General features: G+C 44.7%; 1 protein-coding gene across 1 annotated transcript in view; it reads right to left on the reverse strand.

Annotated features, from left to right (window-relative positions):
- LOC144687434 (serine/threonine-protein kinase 33-like) overlaps window positions 1-15,401 on the reverse strand; it is a 122,472-nt gene that overhangs the window by 51,377 nt on the left and 55,694 nt on the right. The window lies entirely within an intron of this gene.

The raw sequence follows: 15,401 nt of genomic DNA on the forward strand, positions 1-15,401 counted from the left end.
CCTTAAACTGTTATTATTTTCCCAGCAAATTCTGGGCCATTGACACCCTATGCCAAAATCATTTTGTAACACCAGGGATATCCATTCCAGCTGAGATCCCACACAGTGCGTGATGCCTTCTCTTCCCAGCAACTGAAGAAGAGCTTTATGAGATTACACTATCGAGAATCCTTACACAAAATATTTGTCGCAGGTCTACAAAGCATGAAAAGGTGGCCCGCAAACAATTGTGCTTACCCTGGGAATTTTGTTTCAATTTGATGCTCTAATATTTGACATATCTATTGTAGAGGGGCAAATTTGATTGGGCCTTGTGAGATGGGAGTGTGGTTCAGGTAATCGATGTCATGGGGTTATTGCCTTATCTCTGACTTGTGTTCTCAGCCAACAAGGATCTGCTCTGGGAGACTGGCCTCTACCCATCATTTTTAAGCAGGCATCGCAATGCACGGGAAATTAAGAGGCGGGAAGTTCAGTAACCGGGGAATATAGATTTAAGAGGGCTGATAAGAATATGTTTTATTCAGTCCGTTGTTGTGATAGCAATTGCATTGCCTGAAAGGGTGGTGGAAACATATTCAACAGGAACTTTCAAAAGAGAATCAGATAAAAACTTGAAAAGGAAGATTTTACAAGGCTGTAGGAAGAGTGCAAGGGAATGGGACTAATTGGATAGTTTTTTCAAAGAGCCAACACAGGCACAATGGGCCAAATGGCTGTCTGCTATGCTGTAAGACTATATCATTCTATGCTATGTGTAGATAGATATACTTTTATGTATCGCTGAGGCAGAGATTTGTGAAGTCACGAGGAGGCTTGTAGGCATACAGCTTTTTAACTTGGGATTATTTAACACTTGAAAAGAACACACTTTCCATTCAAAGGGAAAAAGAAGCATAACACGGGAGTGCTAATGAAAAAAAGTAAATCACAAATAAAAGATTTCAGTGAAACTATGGCCAGAATTTTCCGGCCCCGTTGGCATCGGGCACTATGGCGGGTGAGGGGGAACGATATGGTGGGAAGGTCAAAAACTGGTTTCACGTCATCATGAAACACCTTTGCGATCATCCACTCCAACCGTCAATGGCGGGCTGTGTTTACTGCCTCCACACATCAGGAACCTAATTTCAATACTTTAGCATCTTATTATAAGCCCTGCTCACCGGAATCATCCCCCCACCCTGGATCGTCTGGGCAACCACACCGACGTGTTTCACAACTGTACATAAGCGATGTGCTCCTGGCTAGCTTCACTTCACTCGGGACCTTGAGGTTTGTTTGTCTACCTTGTTTCAGGCAGCATTCGAGGTCATCAGTGCCAGGCTTCACAGGCAGCACCACATCACTTTTAGGCAGGCTCACGGGTAGCTCTCTACCTACCAGACCAGCCACAAGGCAGGGGTGGCTTTTCAATGGCTGCAGGGTTAGGACTAGCTTGGGGAAGGGGGGGGGAGGTGGCCTCAGGCAAGGAAAGAGGCTTAGGGGTGAGAGTTGTACTGGGGAAGGGGGTATCCCAGGATGTGTGTGGGGGCACACGTTCATCTGTGTAAATGGCCTGAAAATAGCGAGAGCTGAGGAGGCAGCCTCCAGAGGAGATGAGGCCAGATGGAGTTGTGAGGATTTGTGAGAGAGTGAGTGGTGATTTCCAATGAGCTGGCAGTGAGTGAGATGGCAGTGAATTTGTGACGGCCTTGTGACTGTGTGAGTTTAGAGTGATGAGATGGTTGCCTTAACCTGGCAGCACAGATGAGATCATTCATCTGTTATCTGCACTGGATGGCCAACTTCTTGTGTGCAGCATTAGCACTGATCACCTCTGCCACTGCCTCCCAAGCTGGAGTGGTGAGACTGATGGCCCTCCTGTGGCCAGAATGGGAATAGAGGACTTCACAGTGGGCCTCCATGGCATCCAGAAAGCATCCCCGGGATGTGTCACTGAATCGGGGGGCTGCACTCTTCTTGGCTTTTGGGGCCTTGTCTTCAGTGGACCAGTCCTGGGCTGCAAGCAGTAAGAAGTGTGCACGTAGCTGCAGTTTAAATATGGCGCCCTGCGTGAGGAAGCAGTGAGGTAACGGAGTGGCGGGCAAATCAGAGGCTGCCCACTGGCGAGACGGCGTGTTTCCTGTGGCTGCATAATCAATGAGGTGGGGATGGGATGATGCAGTGCGAAAATGACTTTTATCCTGTCCTTCTGCATTTTGTGTAAATCTGGGACGATACTGCCCTATGTTACTCACTTGCATACAATTTCCCTAAATTCTCTTCCATTCATTGTGCCTCCCCTACCTTAAAATCTCAAGTTTCCGCCTCAAAAACTGCAAATTCCAGTTCTCATTATGCTAATTTATATGCATAAGTACTACCTCAAATGACCCTTCCTGTATAGTGATCAACATCCAGTACACTCTGATGGTGGTGCGAAATATCAAGAAAAACTATACTGAAGGGGTCATTTTGTGAGGCTCCCCCACTGATGCAGAGCCTCCTCCTTACTGGTGAGCACCAGTCAGAGAATCGGGGCTATCACATTACCTTCAACCCGCACTTTATACCTGAAAGGGTTCTCCGCCAGCTCCTCAAACTGGCTCCTTTGGAAAATCCACGGCATTATCAGGTTTTCTCCTGAGTGTTTCTCGCCTTCCAAGTCAACAGCAATTAAAAGAGGGTTCGGGTCAGGGATGGTGAAACTGGGAATGGGCAGCAACACGAAACAGGCAGTATTGCATTGCTCGCCTGTTATACACTGTACCTGACATTCAGCTCCATTGGTTCGTTATCACATGTACCATATAATGAAGGACAAAAGCGATTCCACTTGTTGGTGTTCCTGCCAAAGTCCACTTTCACCCCTTGGACCATCAGTAGTGTGGACCTTGTTTGCACAGGTCAGAAACTTCACCCAACACTTAGGGGATGTCAGAGATTCCAGATGAGCCATTAACACCCAGCTGCAGTTAGTGTTGCCAACTCTGGCTGGGTATATTCTGGGAGATGTTGGCAGAAGTTGTCATAGAAAGCTGGCTGCTTAGCGCGAATGGGCTAATACTCGTGCTGGGGGGTATGCAGGAGAATTGGATTAATATTGAATTTAAGGTCTAATGCAAGCAATGAACCATTTTCTTCCTTGTTGATATTTTGAATTCATTGGGCAGAATCTTCTGGCTGGCTTTTGGGTGGCGGATCCTGCACTTAAAATGTCGCGCGAGCGTCCCGATGTCAGCGTGCGGCATCGCGATATTTCGGTCGGCGGGCACACTATGCAGTCGGACGTGCACCCGCCATTAATTAAAGGCCTCGTTTAGGCCCTTAACTTGCCAATCGCCGACAATTTTGAGGGGCCTGTGCGAACTTCGGTTCAGCGCATGGACCCAACGGGCAGGCGGGTAGGTGATTTCTTTACAAACCTTATCCAGTGGTGGGATGAGGTTTAATAGCGGTTTTAAAAACGTTTAATAAAGTTTTTGTTTATTTCATTAACATGTGCCATCTCGTGTGACATTTTCACATGAGGGGGACATGTTAATTAATTTTTTATTGTTCTATTTTTTATATTTGCCAGCCTTTCAGTGATCTCTCTGAGGCAGCACTTTGCCTCAGGGAGATGTGCACTCCTTCGCGCACATGCACAAAAGAGTGCACTCTGACAGTTGGGGAATCCGCCCCCCACCGTACAGGAAGCGCATAGCGCTTTCAGTTGGGCATCACGCCAATTAAGGCCCGCCCACTTAAAATGGAGGCAGGGCCCGTTTCGATGGCAGCGATCGGCTTTTTCATTGTATATGAATATAAAGAATAAAAAGTTAGGATGCTTCCTAGTGGATGTTTTCTCTGCCTGTTGGATTTTTCCCAAATGCAAGAGCATGCGATGTCCTCCTGGGACAGGCTGGTGGGTTTGTCCCAGGGGACAGGTCTTTGTGCCATTGGAACAGCAGCAACTCTGTAGGCCACTTTTTGAACTTTCTAGCACAGGTCAAAGATCACACAGGGAGGACTTGTCCTCTGCCAGACTACTTGGAGCCTGCAGGGTCGCCTGGAGCAGTGCACCCTCCAGGAGGGGAAGTCCACTGTCACCCGCACTTCCCTGGCCTTCTGCCCAGAAAAGTGAGACAAGTGACTGACTGCCGGTGGTTTCTTGATAGTGCAAGACTCCGAGTTGGAGATGGACTTATGGACTTTGGAGGACCAAGTAACAACTGCTCCAGACCTCTGATCTCAATGGCTGATCATGGGTTTTAGGAAATCCCCATGCCTCCAGGTTCGAACCCCCAGGGAAGGAGCAGAACATTGTTCACTCTCACGGGGAGTCTCTACAGGAACCTGATTCCTCCAGGATCTCGCTTCTGATTGGGTTTGCTGTGTTGAATGCAATGTCACCACAATGCCTCATAATGATGTGAGTTGTAGTTTCTTTCACCTTCCTGGTGGCTGATGATGTCAAATTATGGGACTGATTGGTTTAAATATTGTTTTAAAATCTCCCGGAATGCTTTCTTTGGCCACCAGGAGATTGAAGCCGTTTCCTGTAGACTCACGACCATCCTGAGAAGGTTGGCAACCCTCGTTGCAGTCACAGTAAACCTTTCTTTAATAAATCACTCAAATGACTTTTTTTAGTATCTACACGATTTAAATCACTCTGAAATAGACAGCCACTCTGCTGTATTAAATATTTACCCTAATTGTAATATTCATTCTGCCTCAATCAAGGTAATCAACTAGAAGCAGTATGCTATGTCTTCTGGTTCCCATAAGTTAGAAACAATCACACTTTAGGCCCAAAACACTGGAGCTTCACTGAGTGTATTTCTTCCTGCTCTCAATGTGACTGGTAGACTGATAGACTGATACAGCTCATGACTGAAGAGCAACAGTGAATGTGGCACCCCAGATGCATATTCTCATAACATTTCTTTGCGAATAATATAACAATATAACATCCCTTTCTTTAAAACAAACAATATAACTGTTCCGATCATTAACCTTTTTCTAAACAAAAGAAGATTAACATTCAACTTTATGAATAAACTGAACCTCTAAAGAATCTGTTATAACTTGTTTTCTTTTCTCAGAAAAACATTATTCATGATATCACTTAGGTGGTCGGATTTTGTACCTTCATCTTGTAGATTTGCCATTCATCACTCTCAATGGTGAGTTGGCACGCTTCACAGGCGATTATGTGCGTGTTTCTCCTGGTGTTGTAGGATGTTGATGCTTGATGTTGCTAATGTTGTGTCACTTGCTGGTGACATTGTTGATGTTGCACTGCTTGTTGGTGGTGGTGATGTCTCGCTGGTTAGTGATGTTGCTGGTGTTGTTGATGATCTTTTCTGCTTTTCCAGCTCAGGTGTATGTTGGATATGGACTGTGTTCCTTCTTATTTGTTTACCGGTTTCAGTCTCAATGATGTGTGACTTGGAGTCTCAGCTTCACCACCAACTTTTGATGGGTTCCAGGTTTTCATGATTGGATCCTGTGGATGTACAGTTTGTCCTTTCAACAGCCCAAGACAGGGATTTAGCATGTTTGTTGAAGTATTGATCTCCAACTAACTGTACCTCAGTGAGTAGTTGTCTTACTTCCTCCTGGTCACTTGGAGGGAGTATCTTGCTTGGCAGAATTGTCTTATACTTTCTTCCATTCGAAAGCTCTGCAGGTGATTTCATGTCAGCTTTGAGAGGTGTAGATCGGAATGACAATAAGGCAAAGTTTGGGTCTTCCTTCATCTCTCAGAATTTCGTGAGGGTTGTCTTGACCATTTGGACATGTCTTTCTATAAACTTGTGACCTTTGAGTGATGAGGTAATGATGTTGAACCCATGCTCTTTAGTGAAGTCTTCCAATTCTTTGGAGGTGAATTGGGTTCCATTTTCACATACTATTCTTTCAAGAATCCCTTGCTCAGCAAACAGAACTTGTACTGTTGCGATGATTGCTGTAGCTCTCAAATCTTTCACCTTTCAGATAAAGTGATTTTGAGTAGTAGTCTGCAACTACGAGATATCATTTTTTATTGTGTGTGAATAAATCAGCTCCCACAGTATGCCATGGTCTGGGTGGTACCTCCAGTAGCTGTCATCTCCTCTTTCTGCTCTCTATTTCTGTACTTCTTGTGTATACTGCATGTGGACCTCATTCTTTCAATGTCTTTTTAGATGTCTATTTAGTACATAGTTGATCTGGCTCTGAGTTTACACCCCTCCATTCCCATGTGACCTTCATGTATCAGCCGGAGAAGTTCTTCCTGGACCTGGCTAGCAGAATAAAATCTTCCAGTGAGATGTCATCGCTGATAGACCAGTACTGTCGTATTGCTGCCTGTGTTTGCTGTATCTTATCAGATGATCCCTGGATCGCTTGGTGAGAGAGCATCTGTAACTCTTCATCTTTGCTGGTCTCACCTCTAATTTGACACAGTTTTGGTGGCGATACATTCACTAGGTGACGGATCTTTATACCTAGATCTTTAATCTCATTGTTTGCTGAGAGAAGCTGCAGCTCTTCACAACTGCTCAGCCCCAGGATAGCAGGACAATCTGTTTCAGTGACGTAGAACATACAGTTAAAATCTTTTGCTGTGTGTGTCCCTCTGATTTGGGTCGTTCCCAGCTGCCAAATCTCAGCTCCCTCATATACCGTTAGCATGACACGACTCGGTTTCAGAGTGCCTTTCCTTGGGTAACCATTTTCTTTTAAATTTTCTAAAAGAGCTTCTGGCGCAGCCTGAGTGTCGTGATGTTACCCTGTGCTCCAGCACCCTGGGATATATCTTCATTAAAGTGATAGTTCTTAGCTCTTTACGAATAATATAACAATATAACACAAAAGATGTCTGGAATCTGAGTTTCCAGATCACACGGTCTAGTAAGTAAAGGAGTGGTGTAGCCATCAAACCACACAAGCCAAGGTTTGATTCCCAGCAGGTTTTGGATTAGCTGAACTCAACATTTGCTGTGCTACAGTTAGCTTCAGCTTTAGAGTGGGAGGCACTTGGGAGTATTGGCCGTGCATCAGTGACATGATCATCGACAAATGCTTAGGGCACAGGATGACAGGTTGACTTTGACGTCAATGGAACTGATAATTAGGAGAGATATAAAATGGGCTGCCAATTACTATCAACTGTTTTGCACTATTGCACAAAGTCAACATAACCCTCAAACAGTTGCTGTTTAAAAAGTTTGTGTTCTAGGTTAGGGGGGGTCATAGTTTAGTAGGTGAGGAGACATGGAACTGGTTGGCAATTTTGGAAAACTGTTCTACATTTTTAGTTATACGATCCTCTCCATCATAAATGATTCTCCAATGTTTAAAAATGCATGACATTTGCTTGTAGTATCCCATATGCTTTATTTCTATCTCAACTTATAGTCAACCTGACATAATGTTTAACTTAAACTGTTACTGAAGAACTCAAAACCTTTCTATACTAAAGATGGACTATTGCTAATCACTGAATTATTTTGCTTTCTGATTTTGCAAACCAAAAATATGATGCATATTCAATGTTGGGTTAAGATCACTCTGCAAGGACTGTTGCAACAATTCAATTTAAAGGTAGGTGCCATGAAGGGTACCACTGGTGCACTTTCTTGCCCATTGCTCTTGTTTATTAATTTACTGTTTTCCAATAATAATTGTTCTTTCAACTGGGTCTTAGAAGCAAACATAATAGTGTCTTTTATTAAATAGCAAATCATTTGAAGGTACTATTCTGTTGCTCAGCACCATATTTAGTGATCATTCTAGCCTGCTGTAACATTTTTGGCTGCAAAATTCAGCCCTGTAGCACCCATAGTTTTGGGGCTGCAGCTATCGATTTAGTGCCAAAATGTCATCCTCATTGCACGCACACTCTTCCATCCACACCGTGATGGATGCCATTTTAGTGAAAGCGTTAACATAAGCGTTAGGGGCATGCATTGGAGTTAAGAACAGGAGGCAGATCATGATATTAGTCAGAGTGCAACACTGAGTTGATGCCAGTGCTGCAATATTTGACTCTGTCGCTCCAGCTAATGGCCACTTTTAAACTCACATGCTGACCATATGTTCAGCAGCAGGAAGAATTTCCTACCAGTGTTATTTAAAGATATCATCAATTATTTTCAGGTTTGTTGCTAATTGGTTTCTACTGGCTCTGTCTGAGTTTCCTACTGCTATCTAAAGTTACTAAGTCGAGAGTGAGTGCTGAAGACCTTGGTTCTGATTTTAAGGGTTCTGCTCAGATCATTTGCTCCCAGCCATTGGTGCTGCAGTTACCATCCCCCTTGGCCTGCAGCATGACAGGAAGGTTGAGCAGACGCAACACCGAGGATGTCAAGCTGCTCGCAGAGGGAAGAAGAGGGGGAGAAGGGCTCTAAGAAGGAGGCCATATTCACCTTAGGTCTTCCAGGATCGTTTCTCTTACCTCAGCATAACAGTGTGTTGAATCATTTCTGTTCTACAAAGAAAGTGCTCATGGAAGTGTGTCACCTCTTGCAGCCTCAGAACAGGGCGAAGATGGTATTGCCAATGGCTGCGAAGGTGACTGTGGTCAGGATTTTCTTTGTGTTGGTCTCCTACCAGGCTGGAGGAGGTGACATCTCTAACACCTCCAAGTTCACTGTTCACTGGGGCATAAGGGAGGTGATGGATAATCTTGATACAGGAGAGGGGAATATATTTTTTTTATTCATTCATGGGATGTGAGCTTTGCTGGCTGGGACAGCATTTATTGCCTATCACTAGTTGCCCTCAAGAAGGTAGTGGTGAGCTGGCTTCTTCAACCGCTGCAGTCCATGTGGTGTAGGTACACCCACAGTGCTGTTAGGAAGGGAGTTCTAGGATTTTGACCCAGCGACAGTGAAGGAACAACGATATATTTCCAAGTCAGGGTGGTGAGTGACCTGGAGGGGAACTTCTAGGTGGTGGTGCTCCCACCTATCTGCTTCCATTGGCCTTCTAGATGGTAGTGGTCGAGGGTTTGGAAGGTGCTGCCCGAGGAGCCTTGGTGAATTCCTATGGTGCATCTTGTAGATGGTACACACTGCTGCTATTGCGCATCGGTGGTGAAGGAAGTGAATATTTGTGGATGTGATGCCAATCAAGTGGGCTGCTTTGTCCTGGACTGTGTCCAGCTTCCTGAGTGTTGTGGGAGCTGCACTCATCCAGACAGGTAGAGAGGTATTCCATCACAATCCTGACTTGTGCCTCGTAGATGGTGGACAGGCTTTGGGGAGTCAGGGGGTGAGTTACTTCTTGCATGATTCTTAGCCTCTGACCTGCTCTTGTAGCCACAGTATTTACATGGCTAGTCCAGTTCAGTTTCTTGTCAATGGTAACCCCCAGGATGTTATTAGTATACTGCACAAGCAAAGGGTTCAATTCCCATAATGTGCAGCTGGTGTGCAACCATGTTCAGCACATCACGCAGTTCAATCCCCAGTACCCTGGCAGCAGTCATGATGCTTTTATTCTGTGCCAGCCTTCTGTTGCCTTAGTGTTTGAGCCTTTATGCCAAACCAGAAGATGGTTAACGGGTGATAAGGGCTATCCGCTAATACCCTGGCTCATGACGCAGGCACCCAACCCAGCCACAGGTGGCCAGCATGCATATAATGAGAGTCATGCTCCAAATGAAACAGCATTAAGCAGATTGCTGGTGTGCTCAAGCAATGGTTCTTCTGCCTGGGCTGCTTTGGAGGAATCCCACAGCACTCGCTGGGTCATATGCCATGGTTTATTGTGGTCCGCTGTACCTGGCACAAACTCACCATCAGGGCACAGTCCTTACCACAAGAGACACGGTGAGCAGTGGAACTGGAGATGTGGGTGAAGGAAGAGAAAGAGCAGTTGGAGGGAGCCAACAAATTCTCTTTCCGGCCAGGCCATCACATCACATTTGATACCAGTGAACACAAGCCCATACCCCCATTCTACAACAGCCCCACAATTTCCTTTCCCACTGTCATGGACCATCACATCGTCCGTTTGATCGTAATGCTGAAATAGAAAACAAAACAACCATTCCAAAAGAACAGTGAATCATCCTTGTGCACTCCCTTAGTGTCCATCTTCCCTATGCCTTTGCCTGTCCTTGTGCTCCTAGGTAGGGGCCAGCACAGTGGCTGCAATGTGGCTGGTGAAAATCTGCTGACATTTACTGGGGAGTCTGTAGATGGCCTTGCAGGACAATTTCCAGTAGGTCTGGGCCCAGCATGGACATGGGCAGCAGCATTTCGTGCTGGCTGGCTGATGGGCAACAGCAACAGCACCGGTAGAATGGCAATGGTAGGAGGCGCTGAGTAAAGTCCTCCAAGCTCTGAGTAAAGCTCTGTGCCAAGTTGGTGCTGGACTCCTCCATGACCCTTGACAGTATTAGCAAATTTTCTGGCAGACCTAACGATGCACCAAACATTTCATTGTGCATATCCACCAGTCTTTTTCTCCAGAACTCACTCTCTGGGGAGCAGGTACCTGCGCAGCACTTCACCCCTGCCTTGGCTATAGCCACTCATGCCTGGTGACTCATTATGTGTAGATCGCACCCTACTCTCCAATGTAAACGCAGTACTGGTATATGAGCTGGTGGCTGTGAGTGTGAGATTGAGTGACAGTGTTTCACTCTCATCAATCTCCTGCTCCTCCTTGGTTTCACACTCCCATGGCACTAACTGGCCAGATGGCAGTTTTGGGTATTTGACAGGATAAAGATCCAAGGATAGGGAAGTGAGGGAAAAGCAAGAGGTGCATGCTTATACCATCTGCAACTTGGGATTCAGAATAGATTATGGGATCAGGGGTGAAAGTGGGGAATGTGGGATGTCAGAAGGTGGATTAGGTAGGAACATACCATTCGTTGCTATGGCTTCAGCCTCACTGCTGGTCTCAGTAATGGCTGCTCCAACATGGGCAGCACTGTCAACTCCCTTGGGGTGAGGTTACGTAACCATGCCTGCTGCTGCTGAATAGGTGTTATTGTATCTTTCCCTTTTTAAATCCACAGATGCTATTTTTCAGAATTGTGTAAGAAATCCTTCACAGCCGTTCATTTTAACAAACATAGTCAAAAAGCAATTACTGTTGCCATAGCAGCAGATGTGGCCATTTCGTTTTGAGTAAACAATCATCACAGAGTCAGCAACACAAACGTATAATTAGGACCATTACGTATTCTACATAACGTGATCTACGAACATTCAAATACAATAATTACTTTTTAATAAATTTAGATTTTATTGACTTTGTCTCAACAAAATATGCAAAATATGTATCAACATATGACTATTTAATACATTTGTCTAATACATATTTCAATATTGAAAATGAATGAAAAGCAAAAAGCAATCTAAGATATAATGAAATATGACACATATCCAAATCAAGGACAAAATAATAATGTTTAAACAAAAAGGACTGTGGATTAACTGAGCATGAGAATCAGGATCAGATGGGAATAGAGGAAGGCAAGACCATAAGACGTAGGAGCAGAAGTAGGCCATTCGGCCCATCGAGTCTGCTCTGCCATTCAATGAGATCATGGCTGATCTGATAATCCTCAACTCCACTTTCCTGTCTTTTCCCCATAATCCTTGATTCTCTTCCTGTTTAAAAATCTATCTATCTCAGCCTTGAATATACTTAATGATCCAACATCTACAGTCCACTGCGGTAAAGAATTCCACAGATTGACTAACTTCTGAGAGAAGAAATTCCTTCTCATCTCTGTTTTAAATGGGCACCCCTTTACTCTGAGATTAAGCCCTCTGGTCCTAGACTCTCCCACAACCTCTCAGCATCTACCCTGAAAATGCACCCCCGTATCACAACTCTCTGTTGTCTAATAGTTAGCCAGTCCTCTATCCATGCTAAAATACCACCCCCAACATCATGGGCTCTTATCTTATTAAGTAGCCTTATGTGTGGTACCTTATCGAATGCCTTTTGGAAATTCAAATATATTACATCTACTGGTTCCCATTTATCAATCCTGCGTGTTACCTCCTCAAGGAATTCTAATAAATTTGTCAGGCATGATTTCCCCTTCATGAAGCCATGCTGACTCTGCTTGATTAGATTATGCATTTCTAAATGCTCTGCTATTACATCCTTTATAATCGACTCCAACATTTTCCCAATGATTGACGTTAAACTAACTGGCCTATAGTTACCTGTTTTTTGTCTCCCTCCCTTTTTGAATAAGGGTGTTACATTGGCAGTTTTCCAATCCTCTGGGACTTTTCGAGAATCCAAGGATTCTTGCAAGATTACTACCAGTGCATCCACTATCTCAGCAGCTATTTCCTTTAATATCCTAGGATGCAACCCATCAGGTCCAGGTGACTTATCGGCCTTTAGCCCCACTAGTTTCGCTAGTACTTTTTCTTTAGTGATAATTATTGTATTTATTTTCTCCCCCACTTTTACCCCATAATTATTCATATTTTTGGTATGCTAAATAATCATGGGGCAAGAGTTATTGATCCTTTTATATCAACCAAACTACCATTAATTTTTTACACCCTAGTTAAGCACAATATTACTACATTTCATGATTTGTAAAATATTCCAATTAAGTGACAGCATTGGTCAATCGGTGGCACTATTGACTCTGAATGAGAAGGTTATGGGTTCCCCTAACTACTCCCATTATTTTCTATGCCACTGACATTCCAGGTCTAGAACACATCACCTAAACTGACACTTCATTACAATACCAAGGAGTGATGTGTGGTCAGTATGGCTGTCTTTCAAATGATGTGGTAAGCCAAATACTCTGTGTGCTCTGGGTTTAAAACATCCCTTGGCACAATTTCAGGATAATCAGGCAGTTATTCTGGCCAACATTTATTCCTCGACCAGCACCACCAAAACAATCAAGAAGTGATTTTTAATTATTGTCAAATTAGTATGTGGCAGTCAATGGACACTGGGGAGGCAGAAATATGTCAGAAATAGACCAACCTAGCTGCCATATTTTAAAACAGTGATAAATCCAACACAGTTAACTACGGATTCATTAGCGTCAGTTCAATCATGTGTAAAATCAGTGGAATTGGCTATGAGGGGTATACTCAAGACCATTAATACAATAATGATTTAAGTAACAGCACATTCTGGATTCAGAATGTTGCCTGACCAAACTCCTTGATTCCCTTGAGGAAGTGACATCCCAAGGGGGACTGTGGTAAGCCCTACACTGTATTTTACTCCCAGAAGACATTCGATAAAGTTGTGCATTAAAGGCTGCTACAGTAGCTAAGCCCAAAACAATGGGGATTCTCTTGGGCATGTGTACTAAATTGGCTGGTAGTTAGAAACCTTGTTAAAGGATGAGGTTCGAGGAAAAACAATGTGGGATGCCCCAGGGTTTGATGTTGAGACAATGGACAGAATTTTGTGTGCCCTTGGCATCAGGCATCATGGTGGGCATAAGTGGACAATATGGCAGGAAGGCCAAAAATTGGTTTCACACCGTCATGAAACACGTTTGCAATTGTCCTCCCTGCCCTTCAATGGCAGGCCACATTCCCCACCTCTGCGCGTTGGGAACTTCATTGTAATATATCTGCAAATCATCATAAGCCCAGCTCACCAGAATCATCCCCCCGTGCTGGATTATCCGAGCACTGCCGATGCGTTTCACAACTAAACAAAAGCGACTTTCACCTGGCGAGCTGCACTTCACCAGGACTTCGAGGTTTGTTTGCCCACCTTGTTTCAGGCAGCACTCACAGTCATCAGTGCCAAGCTTAGCAGGCAGCACCACATCACTTTTAGGGGGCTCACGGGCAGATCTCTACTTACGAGACCAGCGTAAGTCGGGGGTGGCTTTTCAATGGCTGCAGGGCTATGGCTTGCTTGAGGTATCCCAGGGTGTGTGTGGTGACACGTTGATCTGTGCAAGTGGCCTCAAGATGGTGAGGACTGAGGGGGCAATTTCCTGAGGAGATGAGGTCAGATGGATATGTGAGGGTGTATGTGAGAGAGTGGTTGGTGATGTGTCTTAAGCTGGCAGTGAGTGAGATGCCATTGAATGTGTGATGGCCTTGTGAGCGTGTGAGTTTAGAGTGATGAGATAGTTGCCTTACCCTCTTCTGGCCGAACTCTTCTGTGCAGCTTTGGCACTGACCATTCTGCCGTCACTTCCCAAGCTGGAGGGGTGACACTGATGGGCCTCCTGTGGCCAGAGCGAGGGTAAATCACAGCGGGCCTCCATGGTGTCCAGAAGGCAACCCAAGGATGCATCACGGAATCAGGGGGCTGCAGTTTTCTTGCCTTTCGGGGCCATGTCTTCTGTGCAGCAGTCCTGGGCTGGACGCACTGAGAGGTGTGTGCATGACTGCACTTTAAATCTGGCACCCGGGGTGAGGAAGAAGTGAGGTGATGGCTGCCATGCAAATGAGAGCCAGCCCACAATCGAAATGGCATGTTTCACAGGAATGTATGATTAATGAGGCGGGATTGGGACAATACGGCTTGAAAAGCCGCCATTGCGGCCAGCGGGTAAAACATTCGTTTTCTAGCCCCCTACCGTACTTAGTACAAATCTGGGACGATTCTGCCAAATGACTGTTTCTAATTTATATCAAAGACTTAGGTTTGGAAACTTCATGCAAATTGCTTAGGTTTGCAGATAATACTAAACTAAGAGGGGGATTTCAATTTGAAAGACAACTCACAAATGATAGATTGAGCTGCAGAAAAGAGGCACGTGAGCAGGATGATGGCAGATTAAAGCTAAAGCAGAGAAATGTTGAGAATTAATAATGGGAAGGAAAAATAATAGGTGACCATGCATTCTCTGTGAATGTTGTCGAAACTGTTAAGGATGAAGTTCAACATTCCACATACCTCACTGATAGCAATCGACACAGGAGGAAGCCATTCAACCCATCTGATTGACAAAGAACTAGGCAGCCCAATCCCATCTTCCTGGACGAGATCCCTAGCCCTGCAGGTTGTAGCTCTTCAAGTAGACATTCAAGTGCTTTTTAAGAACATATGAAACAGGAGCAGGAGTAGACCGTGCTGCCTGTCAAACCTGCTCTGCCATTCAACGCGATCATGTCTGATCTACGGCTTCAACTCCACTTTCCCGCCCACTCCTCATGCCCCTTGATTCCCTGAAAGACCAAAACTCTGTCAAAAATCTGTCAGTCAGGTGGTGAGTTCCAGTGCCCTACCAACCTCTGGGCATAAAAATGTTTCTTTATCTCCTCTCTCATCCTTCTATCAATACAGAGTGGCAATCAACAAAGTCAATATAATATTGAACTGTATGGCCAAATTAATAGAAGACAAGTCGGACAAAGTCATGATGCAACTATACAGTGATCGCATCTGACACTGTATTGAGCACTGTGTCCGGCTCTGTTCATGAGATACGAGAAACAGGCAATCCCAAGATGCAGTGA

Source organism: Cetorhinus maximus, chromosome 12, assembly GCF_964194155.1.
Source record: "Cetorhinus maximus chromosome 12, sCetMax3.hap1.1, whole genome shotgun sequence".
In the NCBI taxonomy this organism is placed as follows: Eukaryota; Metazoa; Chordata; class Chondrichthyes; order Lamniformes; family Cetorhinidae; genus Cetorhinus; species Cetorhinus maximus.